The sequence below is a fragment of the Vigna umbellata genome, chromosome 3 (genome assembly GCF_029865625.1).
Source record: "Vigna umbellata cultivar VRB3 chromosome 3, Vumbellata_1.0, whole genome shotgun sequence".
Classification (NCBI taxonomy): domain Eukaryota; kingdom Viridiplantae; phylum Streptophyta; class Magnoliopsida; order Fabales; family Fabaceae; genus Vigna; species Vigna umbellata.
In genome coordinates, this window is record NC_142167.1 from 34597362 (window position 1) to 34616179 (window position 18818).

At 33.6% G+C, this 18818-nt stretch overlaps 1 pseudogene; it reads left to right on the forward strand.

Moving 5' to 3' along the window:
* The first annotated feature begins 412 nt into the window (after positions 1-412).
* LOC148202369 (uncharacterized) lies at positions 413-17290 on the forward strand (annotated as a pseudogene).
* The last annotated feature ends 1528 nt before the right edge of the window (positions 17291-18818 follow it).

The following is an 18818-nucleotide window of genomic DNA, read 5'->3' on the forward strand; positions in this document are numbered from 1 at the left end:
TATAACATGAAACGCACAATAAATTTTTGTTTTATTTTTATTAATAACTTAAAATATATTTTTAATAATATTATTTATAATAATGAAATTAAAATTCTTCTATTTTATGCTCTAAAAAGATAATGACTTAATTAGTAATTTATTGTAAAAGAAAATATTTCATGTTTAAATAATTCAACAAAAATTAAACAATACTAAAATGGAAGATAATTAGGATTAAATAATAACTTTAAAAATTAATTCAATAAAGTTTAAAATTAAATAATTATTTTAAAATTAATTAATTAGAAGTAAATTTTAAAGATGATACCGTATTAAGTGGTTATACTTAGCGAATGTGTTAATGAATATAAAAGAAGGTTATTAGTAATTTTGTTTCAAATTAATTTTTGATCATTACAAAACAATTACAATGGAGAATGTTCAGACATTAGTTTCGGAGGGAGACATGAGCGAGATATTCAACCTTATGAAAAGAACTTTCTATTCCAACAAAGAAATCTTCCTTTGCGAACTTATCAACAATGCTTGTAATGTATGTTGTTTCTTAAAATTTGATTTTATATTTGTACATTTCTTTTTTGAAATTGTTATTAATCAATGTATGCCTTTATAGGCTTTGGATAAAAGTCGATTTGAGAGGCTCACGGGCATGAACAATTTACATGATGAATTGTTTATTAGATTGGTCCCTCAAAAGGAAAACAAAACACTTTTGGTCATCGATAATGGTATTGGCATGACCAAGGATGGTATGTTGGTGACAATGTTCCATTTTCGTTCGCATTTCATGTTGATTAATTGTAATTTTGTGTGTGTTGGCTTCCACTCTACGTTAGATTTGATCTATTTTCATTCGCATTACATGTTGTTTAATTGTAGTTTTTTGTGTTGATTAAGTGCATGTTCTATTTTAGATTTGATCCATAATTTGGATGTTGGCTTCTACTCTTCTTTTTTGGTTGCTGAAAAGGTTAATATCACCTCTAAGTATAATGACCTCAGACAATATATTTGGGAATCTCAACCCGATGGCTCATTTATTGTTACCAAGGATATTAATGCCCAACATGTCCCAAGGGGAACCAAAATCACTCTTTTCCTAAAGGATGATTAGGTAAACAAATTAACTTATCCCTATTTTTCATGTTATTTCCTTTGTTCACTTAATTTTTTTTCTTTATTAGTTGGAGTACTTGGAAGAGGCCACCATCAAGAATCTTGTTAACAAACATTGCCAACTCATTACCCATCCCATTTACCTTTGGAGTGAGAACACCAAAGATCATTGGCAAGTCATTAACTTTTGGCATAAACAAGAGATGGAGACGAGATGGAGAACACGTCTGTGGCCCAAAAGTGTCATAATCACTTACCTGATGATCTGACATTCTTGATTCTTGTCAAACTTCCTTTGAAATCTCTTAAGAGATTTGGAAGCCTATGTAAATCATGGGCCCTCTTGTTTGAAAATTCACTTTTCGTAGATCTCTTTCATACTAATTTCATATCTAATCATAATTCCTTCTATGATGATACATCTATCATTCTATGTCTCAAAGAAATTGACACAGAAACTAATCATAAGCCCTCCTTCTTTTTACTTTCTGGTGAGAGGTTTCAAAACGTCGACAAATTAAACTGGCCAAATCCACTAAAGGGTTGTTTTCCTGAATTGAATTTTTTGGGTTCTTCTAGTGTTAATGGAATTCTTTGCTTTTTCATCCATCAGAACCACTCTGTATATTTATGGAATCCAACTACTGGTGAATTAAAGGTCATTCCTCATAGTCCAGTTGAGTATGTACCACTTGATGCCTGTGTTAGCATTACATATTTGGGTTTTGGTTATGATGGCATTCAAGATGATTATAAGGTGATTAGAAGTGTGCAACCTGAAGAAGCTATACCGGAATATGGTTACACTAAATGGGATTACACACACTTATTTGAGATTTATAGCATAAGAAGTAACTCTTGGAGAAAACTTAAAATTGATATCACTCCTGCAGTGTATGGAATTGAGTATGGAACTGATGGTAAATTTTACTTTGACGGAATGTGTCATTGGTTATGTCGAATTGATGGTGATCGCTCCTGGGATCGATGCTTGGTGTCATTTGACATGAGGAATGAGACATATTATACAACTCCCACACCTTTAGACATACCTTTAGACATATGTGATAATTTTAATATAGGTTATATGCGGTGGTACTTGTTTCTCTTAAATGGGTCAATTGCTTTGATGTCGACTTATGGATATAACACTACATTTTATATATCAATTTTGACTGAACTTGGTAAGAAAGAAACATGGACTAAACTCTTCACTCTTGGATCCTCACCTTGCATTACAAGACCTATTGGAGCAAGGAATATGGGTTATATACTCTTTCAAACACACGACGGTGCACTAGTTTGGTACGACTTAAGTACCCACAAAATTACAAAGGTTGATCTCAAAATACCCAATCATGTTTTGTGTATGATAATTTATAAGAAAAATCTTCAACAAATTGAAGAAATAAGCAATTAACTTTGTTTTTGTTTTAAGTGAGTTATGTTATTAAACTTTGTTTCTGTATATGTCCAACAATTTTGAATTATAATTAAATATATTATAAATCCTCAAACCCTTTGATAATAATTATATTATGAAGGTTTGATTTCTTTTTCTTACCATCTTATTTTTTTGTTCTATTTCAAACTTTTTAAAGAACTAAATCCATAAAATTCGTAATAGATATTCAAATTTAATTTTGTTTTAAAATAATCCCATTCAATATTTTATTAATTACGCTTTAAAGAAACACAAACAATCGAAGCAAATAAGTGGAAATTAAAAATCTTCTGGAGTCACCACTACTTTTAACATTGAACTTGTTCAATTTCTTTTTTATGCTTTTAAGGTTTCCATGTTATGGCGTCAATTTGACTTATTATCCATACGTGAGTCTCAACTCACTCTTAAATAAGCTCTTGTTTTATTATCTCACTAAATAAGTGGACTAAAAAACTCTATTCTCTCATCTCTAAATGTGATTAAAATCATGGTCAAAGTACGTTTAATCTTATTATAGACTTTAGTTAATTTATAAAAAATATATCTTATACTGAAAATTAATCCCTCGATATTTTAAATTAAGTATAATTTGGTTCTTAAGTTTTACTATTTATGAATGAAGAATGCAAGCTAAATAAGCAAACTATATATATGTCGGGATGGGAACAAGTGTAAAATGCTTGAAAATCACTTCTTAGGATCCAGTGGTTGAAATTCAGAATTAAAATTTCTTGGCATGTATCAATTGAAATTCAAGACTCAGTTTGAGGTCTTTGGGTTCTTAATCAGAATCCCTAAAAATGCAAACTGATAATTGGATTCACCCAATTAAAAACCAAGAATATTAATTCTAAGCAGCATCCAAAACACCTAAGTTGCAAGTTTAGTGGTTTTTGGTTTGAGTTTTGATGAATTATTTTCAATGAGTTGCTGTTTTGAGGAAGTTAATAGTTGCTGAGTTTTTGGTTAGTCATTAGGTTAGTGTAGTGGTCAATTTTAGAAGAGAAAGTGGTGAGTGGTTTGGCAGGTGAAAATTTGAAAAAATTGATTTTATTTGTAAATCTGATGACGGACTAATCTTGTGTGGTAGCTTAGGTGGATAAGCTGTTTCACCACTACAGGTGAAATTTTAGTGTAGATGTCGCTTGTCTGTCTTTTGAAATGATCACTTGATTGGTGTGAGTAGAAAAAAAGGTTATGTGAAGCATGTACTAGGAGTGTGAGTCCTGACATGATATATTTTAGTTTTTGTTCCTATTAGTTTCTTTTGAAGAACTTGTAGTTCAGGTGCACATATTCTTAGATTAGAGCATCTAGTTTATAAACAAAGAACAATGTAAATTAATTTATTTATATTAAAAGGGTTTAGTTTAAGGTAGTATTTGTTAGAAATTAGTGAAATAAAATCTCAGTTTATTTTAGATTCGTTTACTTTATGTTGTTTCTTCCAAAATCTCTCTCAGGCACATAAGAACGGAGGAATGTCGGGACACTTGTTATTGAGGTCGTTGATGATGTCGTGGTCGACCACAGTGGATCTAATTCGGTGACTAATTTGGTCTGCTGAAATTTTTTTATTCAATTTAAAAAAGAAAATTGTATCGGCATCTTTAACAGTGTGTAAAACCCTATATAATTAGCAAATATAATTCTGTGTTAAATCTGTGATCAAGGCTTATCTTAGTAAAATCCTCTTCAAATCTGCTTATAATCTCTCTGCTGTGCACTGATATCGAGCCACATCATTCTCTGAAACACGCACCACTGCACACACTCAGTGCATTAAAAACGCACCAATCTGTGCATGCACGCACGCCACGTGTCGCAGGAGAAGCTTCCAAAGCAGGGATTGGTGTGCAGGTGGCAGGCGGGGAGACGCTCGCCTGTTTTGACGTGGAATCCACCAAAATTCTGAGTTTTGAGAAACTCTCTCTCACTTGCACGCACACTTCGTCTTCCTCAGAAATCAAACCCTTCATCTTCTCCAACTTCTCTCTAGAACCAGACCACCTTCTCTCTACGATAACTCCTTACCTTCTTCTCCGATCCCATTTCCAGCACCGTAGAAACGTCCACTGCAGTAAGAGCTATCCACTGGACCGAACAGTTTCAAGAACTGGAACTGGTAAGTCCCTTTCCGTAGCTCGTCTCTAGGGTTCTGGAAAAATAGGGTTTTTTTAGTTGCATGCAAACTTGTATCCTGAGTGTTCTGTAATCTGTGGTTAGATTTTGTTCTGGAAGAGTCAAGGACCTAGGCAAAACGTAGTTGGACGAAGCCATTTTCCTCTAGGACAAGCTTGAATTCCAATCCGGGTAAGGGAAGCTTATATGTTTAATTTGTACTCGTTTGTTGTGAAATCTGGATTTGCATGTGTGAAAAATATGAAGTTGAGCTGTTATGAATGGTTACTGATATCTGATATGAATTCTGGTTTGGATGGATCTGTCATGAACGAACACTGCTTGTATGAATTATATTTGATGTTGGATTTGATTTAAATGCATGTTGATTTGATTATGTATGAATGGAGTATGGTTATTGTGTGGTTGGAATGATTAAAATGTCGAAATCTGTATGATGAGAATGTTTGAGGTGAATTAAATCTGGAAATGAAAGTATAAAGTTTATAAATCTGAAATCTGGAAAATTCTGTTAAGCTTGCGAAAATCTGAAATTTTAGATCATTCCCTTTGCCAAATGACGCTCGTCACGGTACGGTATTAGACCATTCGGTTTTCATTAAAATAACTTAGATTGGAATTCTTTCATTTGGAAAGAATTCTGCTCGAGAACGAGCGTCCCCATTTTTGTGAATGAGCGTTCGTTTCAGCTCAGTATAGATAAATATTTGAAACTTTATAAATACGTGACGTTCGGCCTTAAGTCGAGCGTTCGTCTTTAATGTCGTTCGACCTTGTGTCGAACGTTTGTTTTACAGAGCGTTCGTCATTATATTGAACGTTCGTCCCCAATTGGCGCTCGGTCTTATACCGAAGCGTTCGTCCTAGATAGCGCTTGGTTTATACCAAGCGTTCGTTCTGATTTGTGCTCGGTCATTGACCCAGCGTTCGTCCAAGGAGGGTTCGGTTTTATAACTGAACGCTCGTCCTTATCATTGAATTCTGAGCGAACGTAACTGGCGTTCGTCCAAATTGTTAATTAACGTTCGTTCGTTGACTGGCAGTGTTGTTTTCTGAAATCAAATCCTAATTGGTTGTGTATCTAAATAATTTCTTACTGACTGTATCCTTTGGATTCTACCTGGAGTCTTTATACTTAAAATTTTTCTAAGTATCATCCATATCTTCTAAGATCAGTACCTTCAAATTTTTAAGTGTTGAAACGTATTAAGTGGACAAATGGCTCGTTTCTTTTGTTCAGAAACGAGGATGTAGGAGTACTGTAACATGTTAGTCCCTATTGATTGAGTGATGAACATTCGTGAATTTAAGAGAGTGGAACATAGAATGAAAATGTGAATATGAGAAATGTTTAATGTGGACGAATGATATTTTGAACGAATTATTGGAATTGGATTTTTACGAGCGTTCCAAGGAGGAACGTCTCAGATATGATTGATTATTGAAGTTTTGTAAAGTATGACTGTGGGCATGCTAATGCTGGCATGGTCCATCCTGATATTCCGTGATACTCATCTTCACGTAGAAGGGAGTACTCATGTGTGGGAATGGCAGGAGGCTCTATTCCTTAGGGGTACTTTGGATAGAGTTAACCTCGGGTGGCAGCTGTCGAGTGCAATACAGTTACCACACCACTCGGGTGCAAGGACGCCTGTAGCTACACGGTTCATACAGTCCGGACGGTCTGTCTTTTATATACGTATTTATATGATTGTGGATTGATAAGCGTACATGTTGTTTGAATGGATTGAATGGTAAATGTATGTGATTATTGTATAAATTAAATATTATAAGCTTACCCTTGTATTTCCTTTGTGTTGTCTACTGTCCATGTACCTCAGTCTTGTCAAATGCAATGATCATCCGTTGTGGATGTGAGCAGATGATGGTACGTCCCTTGAACAAGTGCTGGAAGAAGAGAACTTGGATGAAGCTAACCTGGTGGAGGTTGAAGTAAAGGCCGAGCCTTAGAGCGCTCGTTAGAATAGTACTGTGCGTGTTAGTATAGTATGAACGTTCGGCCAATTATTTTGTAAGGTCCGTTCGTCTTAATCATCTCTGATTGTATTTTGTCGTACGTTAGTGAATTTATCTAAGAACGTTTACTCTTGGTTTCATTCGTATGCGTCATACGCGTTCCCTGTACTGATGCCTTTCGGCTTTTATTTCTGAATTAATGTAAAGACTGTTTACTGTTTACTGTTAATCGTAATTAATTCTGAATTATGGTAATTACTATATTTTGGGATGTTACACAGTGAAACTATAGAAAAAAAAAATTCATCTAGCTCTTATTTGATTTCTTTGTTTGCTTTTCTTTGAATGTAATAAATAAAATAATGAATGAAATAATTTATTGTTTTTAGTTTTTTCTAAACTTATTTATTAATTTATGATATTCTGTGATGCAAGGCTAAGTCTGATTCAAAATTTTCATTCATTCATAGCACATTTTTAGGTGTCAAAAAACATATAAAGAAAACAGTGTGAAAACACTGTATGCTAGCTTAAAAAGATTTATAAGAACATTGTGTTCATAAAACAGACTAGAAAAGTGCATGAATTTGTATAAAACATTGATTGAAATTTCTTAATTCATATTATTCTCTTAAAATATCCAACAAGGTGACAATCCTAAAGTATTTTTATGTTCATTTAAATATTATTGTTATATATTATTATTACAAGAAAGAAAATTAATGAAAGCATATAGAAAACTAATCCAATACCACAATAACATTACATAATCATTCAAATACAACATCAAATAGTTTTTTTATGATGTAATAACCCAAACACAAACTGAAATAACCACATAATGCACTGAAATTTTTAAGACTCACATACAACATAATAAATCACTCACATTCAACATAATATATGGAATACTCACGTACAAATTATTACACAAACCAGAAAGGTTGAGTAAAATCACATTTACTCCATTTATAACAGTTGATGAATTGGGGAGGATTGTTTGTGTTCAAACATAACCTTATTTCTATGAGATGTTGACTTCCATCATGTGTTTTTGAACATGATAGTTGTGGGGTAACACCAAGAACACTCCATATGGCCCAGATGAAACTACTTGGATAATACAAACCATTTCGAAAGATACCACCAATTTGAAGTATTGTTAGAAGATGACTTCTTCTGTAAATATCCAATGCAAGCTCAAAGAAATCAAAAGAGTTCATATTAGAACATGTCCCATGCTTTTCCCATTCATAAGACCAAAAGTCAGAGTCATCTCCAAAATAATTTGGCCAGTCTCTTTCTAGCTCACTTTGTATTGTTGTGATCTAATAATAAAATAAATAATAATTAGTGTAATCTTTCCAATACTATATCAAAATTATACTATATTCATAAGTTTAAATGAAAAATTTACCTGAGAAAGATTTAATAGATTAACTGGATTACAAGAACTTGGAGGTGAGACGAAATTGTTTGACGGCCACAAGCCATGTATTGTGAACGTTGCTTTTGCTTTTGTTGTGATGCAGTTATTGATGGAACAGAATCCTGCTGGCCAAATCTCTGCCATCATCCAATAGTCAAATGCTCTACTAGAACCATGAAACAAGAAAAACACAATGAAAACAAAAAGAAATTTTTTCATTATGAAGGAATATTTTATGGAGAATGAGTGAATATTTTATGGACAATGAAGAGAATGAGTGAGCCGTTGATGTCTATTTATAGTTTATTTATGTTGTGAAAGCTAATTCAACAAAGTTGGCAAATAAACTTTATTAGTTTTTGTAATACACTAATCACACAAAATCAAATTTTAATCTAAAATATTTTACTATAATTTTCATCAAAATAAAAAAGACTACAACAATATTTTTCTTCCTATTTCATTAGTGACTTTCTTAATATTTAAATTTGATATTATATATTGTTAATTTCAATTTAAATTATAAACAATTTCAAATGTTATTTTATTATAAATAGTTATTGGACATATAACCCATGCTAAGTAGCCTAACTAATTGTAAACATATCTCATGTGCAAAGCATGGAAGACATGTGTTATGGAGGGAAAGTAGAGTTAGGAATTTCAAGTGCCTAGTGTCTACTTATATGTTCTTTTCAGTAAGGACAATAAACACTATTGTTGTAATAATTTTTTATTATTTTTAATTAGTGATGGGAAATTAATTTATTATTTATTTAATTTTTTGAAGTTATTAAATTATAGTTTTCATATAATACTGAAGGTTTTTCTTTGGGTGAAAATTATATGATTGAGGCATGCGGAACTATTTAGGTTGTTTTATGATTCAGTTTTCATATTTGTCAATAGATTTGAATTAATACAGAGTCGATATAAAAAAGTCATTCCATCCATCAATGGAAAATTATTATTCAAGTTTCATTTATTAACCTGTATTGTATTATATTTTATATTCTATTGTATTTTATTTATTTTATTATTTTGCTTACTCACAAAAATATATTTTTTTTAGGATTTCTCTTCATTTTTCGTCTAATTTTTTTCTATCACGTCTCCATACAGCGATTATAAAATGTTTACATGTTGTATTCATCCCTTCTTACATTACCATTTATTTTATATATTAGAAAGAGAAACAGAGAAAGAGGGAGTAAAGTATTTAAAAGTAAAAATATTTTTAATAATTTTTTAATATCTCTGATTTTTTTCCCTTCAAACTTCATTATGTTAAGTGAATAATTGTATTGACTAAAATATATTGATACCTTAAGATAAACTATAAAAAAAAACTGCCGTACCATAAGCATGGTTTAATTTAACGTAAGCCACCTATAAATTTTATAATCCATGTCCAACCATTGAACAATGATAAACTATGTCAAATAAAACAACAGGAGTATTTATTTATAAAGTCATGGAGCCACAACAGTTATACGAGTCAAGCAAACCCAAAACAAAACACCTAGTAGGGTTATAATTGCATATAGGAGAAGTAAGAAAAATTATCCATACACCTAAATATTTTATATTCATTTGACATTATTCTTACTTATCTTTTACTTTCTTTTTTTAAAAAAAACATATATAAAAAATTACACTTTCATAACCATTTTATCTTTATACGTTACATTAAATAAATGTAAAAGTATGTTGTAGTACCATTACTGAGAATAAAAATCAGGATTATGCATATCAATGGCTTGCACAAGGAGAATATCTAATTCCAAGATTATGCTACCTAACTTACACCGCAAAAAATTTCTTAGCATAAGTACAGTTGCACCATGACCATTTCCAGCACTTGTTTTCTTAACAAGAATTTACACTTTTAAAAGTTAATTTTGGCTGAGTCTATGGATTTGACCTAGGTTATCTCTATACTTCATTAGTGGAGAAATCTGGTTTTGTTCTGTTTTTACGTGACCAAATTCAGTTTAACAATAATTGATTATTTTTGTCAGATGTGCAATATATTTCAACCAATGATTCATTCTCAATCAATAAATTCATATTTCAATCATTTCACGCACAAACAGAGTAAAGATCAGCCAACTGTTTTTCCATTTTATTGTGCAAAAAACTATAAAATATTTTTTTTGTCATCATAAAAAACTGATATGTGAGATATGTGTTAGCAAAAATCAAAGATGAAGTTTTGATGATGAACAAATCTGCACAAGTCAAGATCCATAAAGACAAATTGAAGATCTCTGTATTTTATAAAGCTTTTATAATAATCAAAGTTGATGTAATAGTGCTCAAATAAGTATTAGGGTTGATTCTTGTAATTTATATTTGATTTATTTACTGTTAAGAATCATCCACAAGCTGTTTTAATCGATTAAACCCAGTGTTAATCGATTAAAACGAGGCTGACACTGAAAACCCAATTACCCCTGTAATAATCGATTAAGACTATTAATAATCGATTAGTTAATCAATTATTCCTGAGAATAATCGATTAAAACTAGCCGTTGGGGGTTTCAGATTTAAAAAACTAGCCTTTGGGGGTTTCAGATTTGAAAAACTAGCCGTTATACTCATTATTAATCGATTAATATTTATGTTAATCGATTAAATGCGTTAGATGGCCCGTTTTCGAAGAATGGAAGAGTATTTGGCTGAGCCTATAAAATAGCTCACTCTTGATCTCAAAAACAACTCTTCCCTTGTGCTCTAGTACTCATAAATCATTGAGACTTGTGTGCTCTTATTCGGCTTGTGAAACTCTTGTCTGTGGAGCTGGTGAAGTGCTGCTACGGTGACAAAGGAAATAGCCGGTTCATCCTTGGTGTGTCTAAGGAGGTGTTCGGAAGAGAATCATCCTTCGTGAAGTATTCGGAGGAGGTGTTCATCCTTTGTGAAGACTCAAAGGAGGTGTAGGTTCATCTCTTGTGGTATCAAGAGAGGTGGTTTCTAAACTTTTACAAATTGTGTTTCTTTGTGATTGTAATTTGTAATTGTTTTGTGTTAGTGAAAAAGGTTTATCTTGTTTGAGATAAGCGACTGGACGTAGGATTGGTAAGATCCGAACCAGGATAAAATCATCTGTGCAAATTTCTCTCAACCTTACTCTCTTTATTTGTCTTTATTATTTGCTTGGTAAGTTTAATTGAGTAGAAATTAAAAGGCACACGTTCGTATTAAAAACCCTCTTGGTTTGTTATTCCACGCTAACAATTCCGCTGCAGCAATTCTAACAATTGGCATCAGAGCTTGCTTTGATAGTCATTCAAATGGCAGGATCACATCAAACCTTTGCAGAGGGTGCATCAATCAATAGACCCCCACTATTCACAGGTGAGAACTATGCATTCTGGAAGGTAAGGATGCAAATATTTATTGAATCTATTGATTGTGAAATTTGGGATGTTATTGCGTCTGGTTCTTCTGTTCCTACTAACAATATACATGAACCAAAGCCCCGTGGTCAATGGACCATTGAAGAAAAGAAAAGATTTCAGAATGACGTAAAAGCTCGGAATATCATTGCATCAGCATTGACTGTTGATGAGTTCTACAGAATTTCTGTCTGCAAAACTGCTCAAGAAATGTGGGACGTACTCAGAGTGACACATGAAGGAACAGATGACGTAAAGAGGGCAAGGAAGAACTCCCTAATTCAAGAGTATGAAATGTTCCGGATGAAGCAAGGAGAAACAATTTCAGACGTTCAAAAACGCTTCACCAACATTGTCAATCATCTCATTGGACTGGGTAAGTCATTTGATACCGATGAACTTAACATTAAAATCTTGAAGTCTTTAGACAGGTCGTGGCAACCAAAGGTGACTGCAATCTCGGAGTCACAAAATCTCAACACCATGACTATGGCGGCACTTTTTGGAAAGTTGAGGGAACATGAACTTGACCTCGGAAGACTAGATGAAGAAGAAGCAAAAGCAAAAACCAAGAAAAAGAGTCTAGCCTTGAAATCTGAGGTAGAAAGGAGCAAGAGCAAAATGGAAGATGAAGATTCAGAAGATGAAGAAAATTTAAGACTCATGATAAAAAGGCTCAACAGGTTCATGAAATCAAAAGACAAAGGAAGATTAAAATTCGAAAAGAAAGAAAATCAAGGATCTTCCTCACAGTATAAATGTTATGGTTGCGGAGAAAAGGGGCACTTAAAAGCAGACTGCCCAAATCAAAAGAAAAGTGAAGAATTAAAGGAAAAGAAAAACTTCAAGAAAAAGAAAGCCTATATCGCATGGGACGATGACAACGAAACAATTTCCGATTTGAGCGAATCTGATGAAGAAGCAAACATCTGTTTAGTGGTGAACGACGACGCTGGAAGCCAAGTAAGTACATCTAGCGATTCTGATAATTATAGTCAAATTAGTGAAAATGAATTGCATGAAACTTATGCTCCTTTAATAGTAGAATATGAAAAATTAGATAAAGCTCATAAGAAATTGAAAAAGGATTTCAAAAATTTAAAATTAGATTTTGAAAATATTTCTGAAGAAAATAAAAATTTGAAATCAGACTTTGAAAATATTCTTGAAGAAAATAAAAATTTAAAATTAAATTTTGAAAATATTTTTGAAGAAAATTTGAAAAATAAAGTTTTATTTTTTGAAAAGGGTAAATTTACTAGTAGTGATGAATGTGCTTCTTGTGAAAATTTTAAGAAACTACTAGAACACACAACCTTAGGAGAATGTAGTAAAAATAACGAAAATAAGGTTGTTAAAAATAAGTATGTTCCTAAAATTAAAAATAAACATAATAATATAACCCCGTAAAACATGGGTAGAAAAAGGAACAACTTATAGGAACACAAACTTTGTATCATGCTTTTATTGTATGAAAAAGGGTCATACTTCAAATAAATGTAAAATTAAGCATTATGGTGTTCCAAGTGGTAGATACGTTTGGGTTGTAAAATGATTTCTTTTTTCTAAATCTAACCCAAAGGACCCATACAAGTAGTTGGGTACCTATTGTTTAATATTTAGAATTTCTTTAAAACAAAATTTAAGAAAATTTTATTCCAAGGCCGATGAAACTATTTTTTTTTTTGGATATCTTCTAATATACAAAGCATATATAGTTTTCAATCAGAAAACATTTGAAATAGAAGAATGTGTGCATGTTCTCTTTGATGATATTGTAGACCTTGAGGCAAAACCTCTTGAGTCAGTTGAATTAGATGCAGGCAATGATGAAGATTTGTAGAAGACAACAAATGAAGCGAAGAATGATGACAATCCTCAAGATGAAGATCTAAACAAATGTGGAAACAACCTAGAGGATTATCATTACGAAGTTGGAGGCATATCTAAAGGGGTAAACATTAGAAGAGATCTAAGAATTTTTAGAAATATCTTAGGATTGAATTTTTAAATGCGTTTCAGTTTTGCATTTTTGAAAAACTAGCCATATTTTTGTATGCTTTAAAATTCCTATCTTATATAGTTCAATGTATGTTTAAACAATGTTTTACAAGTTCTTTATCCTAAAATTATTTACTTTAAATATCCTATTGTGTATGAATGAATCTTTAAATTTGAAATACTTTTAGCTCATATGCATACATGCTTTTATTAAGGGGGAGTATTAACATCAAACACAACTTTTTAATTATGATCAAAAAGGGGGAGAAAATGTTTAGAGCTTATTTGCTTATTTGTGTTTATTCACTAATGCACTTTTTCTTCCATAAGTTGTGTTTTATCCAGATTATTACTAAAAGCTTTAAATCAAAGGAGTTTTTGATCATCATCAAAAAGGGGGAGAATGTTAGCAAAAATCAAAGATGAAGTTTTGATGATGAACAGATTTGCACAAGTCAAGATCCATAAAGACAAATTGAAGATCTCTGTATTTTATAAAGCTTTTATAATAATCAAAGTTGATGTAATAGTGCTCAAATAAGTATTAGGGTTGATTCTTGTAATTTATATTTGATTTATTTACTGTTAAGAATCATCCACAAGCTGTTTTAATCGATTAAACCCAATGTTAATCGATTAAAACGAGGCTGGCACTGAAAACCCAATTACCCCTGTAATAATTGATTAAGGCTATTAATAATCGATTAGTTAATCGATTATTCCTGAGAATAATCGATTAAAACTAGCCGTTGGGGGTTTCAGATTTAAAAAACTAGTCGTTGGGGGTTTCATATTTGAAAAACTAGTCGTTGTACTCATTATTAATCGATTAATATTTATGTTAATCGATTAAATGCGTTAGATGGCCCGTTTTCGAAGAATGGAAGAGTATTTGGCTGAGCCTATAAAATAGCTCACTCTTGATCTCAAAAACAACTCTTCCCTTGTGCTCTACACTACAAGAAAAGCGCGAATTACCGAGGGTATTTTTCCGAAGGCCTGTCTACCGTCGGTAAAAGTGATTTACCGAGGGGAAAAAAGTGAAGCACCGACGGCCTAGACGAAATGACATTTCCGACGGTCAAAAAGACCTTAGCGAGGGTTTGGAACCTTCGGTAAGAGCGTCGAGCAATTAAAATCAATTATTGGGGTTCGTCCCCAATTTTGTCAAACAAAGCCCTCCTTCCCCTCTGCCGATAAGAGCTGCGATTTCAGCCCTCCCTCCCCATCGACCTTCCCATTCACTCCGTCTGCATTCCCTTTCGCTTGCTTTCGTTCATTCTCTCCCTATCCCTCTCCCTGTCCGGTGGCATTGTGTGCGTACGGTTCGTCGTGTCGCTGTGGGTCGTGTCGTTGTGGGTCTTGCGGGTGGGGTGGTGGTTCGTGGTCGTGGGCGTCAGGCTTGTGCGGCGAGTGGGGTGGTGATTCGTGGTGATTAGCGTCAGGAGGTCGTTGCAGTGAAGCCCAAGGTTGGCTGTTGGGTTGAGAGCTCGCGGTGTGGCTTGGCTTCCATTGAATTGGGTGTTCTGGAGTGCGAGGTAAGTTCTCTGTTTTAGAACGCTACTTGAATAAATTGATTGTCTTGTTCTTCCCTAGTTGTGTGCAATGTGTCCATGTAATTGGTTGTTGCCCTGTTCTTACCAATATGCATTAACTTGTTTGCATTGTTGATATTTCTGTAAGGATGCTGTACTTGACTTGACCACAACAAAACTAAAATGATGGGTGATTGGAGGGAACTCTTCTTTTCTGAAAGGATGATTTCTCTCTGAAGTTTGAACCTTTAGGATTCTTGTCTGAACATTGGGTTTGGAAAGTGAATAATTGAGCAATGTTGACAACGTAGGTTGCCCTGGTCAGATTGTTCAGACCACTGTTCCAGTTGCTATAAGGACCAAATTCAGTTGCTTAGTTGCTAGGAACCAATGTCTTTTTGCTAATTGAGTTATTTCCAACGTGCCTTAATTGTTTTAGGACCTAAGTTAGTAATTTTAGTTAATGTAAGGCCTTTGTACAATAGTTCAGTTCCTTTAATTGGAAGGGTGAGTTTAGGGATGAGGAAGTGAGGGAGAAAGGGAACAAAGAGTGTTAATTTGTAGAGGAAAAAAACTAAACAGAGAGGAAGAGCAGAGAGTCAAAGATAGACACAAAGGATGAAAAAAAAACATAAATAAAATAAATTATTAAAGAAAAAAGAGAGAGAGTGGGGGGACGTGCCCCTCTTGCCTTTGACACAACAATCATGCATGTGTAAGCATGGAAGGTGCAGTGGACTTGTCTTCACTTGTTTACAAAAATTTTTTGTTTACGCTAAGGCCCCTTCTCTAACAAGTCATTATTAGCAAGGTTAATTGAACCAAAGGTCTCAGCCACGCTACCACTATTAATTTGTTTACTTTTGCCACTGTTGTTGGCAAAAGCAGGTTGTTAGATTGGTTCAAGATAGAGAAAAAAATGGAGTAAATGATCCGTATCAACACTGATTGAGCCACTAAAGGGTTAAACTAGGACATGTGTGTAAATTGAGGTAAGCAAGTCTAACACAAGATGGCAAATGGCAAGTGACTAAGGGAATCTGCAAACTTTATCTGGAAATTTAACTTTGTTGATTCTAGGCTTTTACTTAATCCAACCAAGTCTACTTGCAATGTAAAATTAAAATCAGACTTCACAACATCCACTTATACCAAAAATGAACTCAGAATGGATTTTTGAGATGTGAAAACGCACACAAGTTGCTCTAAGGCCAATTAATCAATTCCAGCAACTTTATATTATGAAATTAGATTTGTTTAAGCTGGGAATTGGTACAGAAAAAACATAGATCATAATATGACCTCCTAACAGCCCATTATGCAGGAAAATTAGCAACCTCACACCCCAAACTGAGTTTTAGTGAAACAAAGGACCAAACAACAATGCAAACAACTTTGAAATAAGTATTAACACTGAATCAAGCTGGAAAATATCAACTAGGTGAAATTAAACTCGAATTAGTGATTTAAAGCAAAGCTAGCATGGTGATAAGTTGAAAATTGTGCAATCATATGGTTTAAGCCGTAAAGCTGTGGAAATGCACTTCATAGCTTATTTGATGTGCTTTCCTTGATGCAAAAGTATCCACAACTGATTTGGAATAGCAAGGGTTGATTTTGGGTTTATGCTTTCGAAACCATCACTTTTTGAGTTAAAATAGAAGTGGAGTAGTGATTTTGAGTTGTAGGATGTTTATAACTCATTTTAGAGTTTAAAGACAATTAAAATCATCAAATAAAGTTACTTGAACCAGTGAATTCACATTGCAAGATGTTTTCAAACTGTTTGTGTTTAAACATCTTTAAATTTTGAGTATGTAGAACCTAAAAAGCTAGGATCAATCAGTCATAAAAGAGATCAATAACTGCTCAATAACTGCTCCTGGAAACTTTCACAGCCCATGGAAAACTCCCCACTCTGCCTGTGTTCTTCTCTGCTTTAATTCTGTTTTCTTACGTGAATCCACAGATTACTCCACAGGTTGTGGGAACTTTCACAGCACAGTTGTTGAACTTTCTGTTTTGCAACTCCATTTAGAAGCAACATCCACATGTAACTCCACAGGTTGTGAGACTATTCACAGCTTGGTTGTTGAACTCTTTGGTTTCATCTTGGTATCTTGTACATCAATTCTTCCCAAATTGTGATTTTGGCACTTAGCAGTTGGGCGATCTGCTTTATATTTGCTTAATGTTTAAAGTGTTAAAATTCTGGTTGTAGCATTTAGACCATTGGTAGCCATCTATACTGTCATTTTGCTTATTTGAGCAATTTTTGAGTGGTATGTTTGAGTCAAATACCTGGTTTGCAACCTGTTTCAATTTCTGAATCAAAGTTTGGATGATTGAGTTGAATATATGAAGTAAAATTAGGTTTGGAATTGCCTTTGTGAGTAATTTGAAATCTGCATGAGTTATCTTATCAAATAAGTTCTTGATCATATATCAAACTTGCTGATGTAATTTGTAATTTGAATTCTGCATCTTGTAACCTCACTTACTTTGAATGTTTATTTTGGTGGTATGATGGTTTATTTTACTGCATAATTGGCAATAATAAGGGTTGGTTTTCGGTTTATGCTTTTTCTGTGCTATTGGAAAGCTTGAACAAGTTTAAATTGGTGTAAGAAAGTTGATATTACTGTTCATTTCTGTTCTATTTCATATGGTCTCCATAATTTAGAGTTTTGTTTGTGTAATTTTAATGTGTTGGGAGGTGTTGGCAGTAATCATTGTTCTTGCCGTAATGATAAGAAATGATATGAGTGAGATGTCCAGAACCAAATGCAGCTGCCTTATCTCCTGTTTTAGTGAGATGTCCACCAACCAAGTAGCTTTTGTATTGGTTGCTACACCAATCAATCACCCAGAATATATAAATATATATGCATCACATTCTGCAGCAGCCCAACGCCCTGTTTTTTTTTTCGCCCTTCGAAAATTACCGAAGGCTTTTGGCCCTCGGTAATTACCGAAGGCTTTAGGCCCTCGGTAATTACCGAAGGCTTTTGGCCCTCGGTAATTATCGAAGGGCGAAAGCCCTCGGTAAATGTTAGCGACAAGGGATTTACCGAGGGCTCTTTGGCCGTCGATAAGCCTTCGGTAATTACCTTTTACCGACGGTTTTGGGCTGTTTTCGAGGGCTTCTGGCCTTCGGTAATGCCCTTCTTTTTTGTAGTGCTAGTACTCATAAATCATTGAGACTTGTGTGCTCTTATTCGGCTTGTGAAACTCTTGTCTGTGGAGCTGGTGAAGTGCTGCTACGGTGACAAAGGAAATAGCCGGTTCATCCTTGGTGTGTCTAAGGAGGTGTTCTGAAGAGAATCATCCTTCGTGAAGTATTCGTAGGAGGTGTTCATCCTTTGTGAAGACTCAAAGGAGGTGTAGGTTCATCTCTTGTGGTATCAAGAGAGGTGGTTTATAAACTTTTACAAATTGTGTTTCTTTGTGATTGTAATTTGTAATTGTTTTGTGTTAGTGAAAAAGGTTTATCTTGTTTGAGATAAGCGACTGGACGTAGGATTGGTAAGATCCGAACCAGGATAAAATCATCTTTGCAAATTTCTCTCAACCTTACTCTCTTTATTTGTCTTTATTATTTGCTTGGTAAGTTTAATTGAGTAGAAATTAAAAGGCACACGTTCGTATTAAAAACCCTCTTGGTTTGTTATTCCACGCTAACAATTCCGCTGCAGCAATTCTAACAATATGAGTTCAACTATACATAGTTATCCGTATCAACAATATTAATACAAAATGTTTAATTT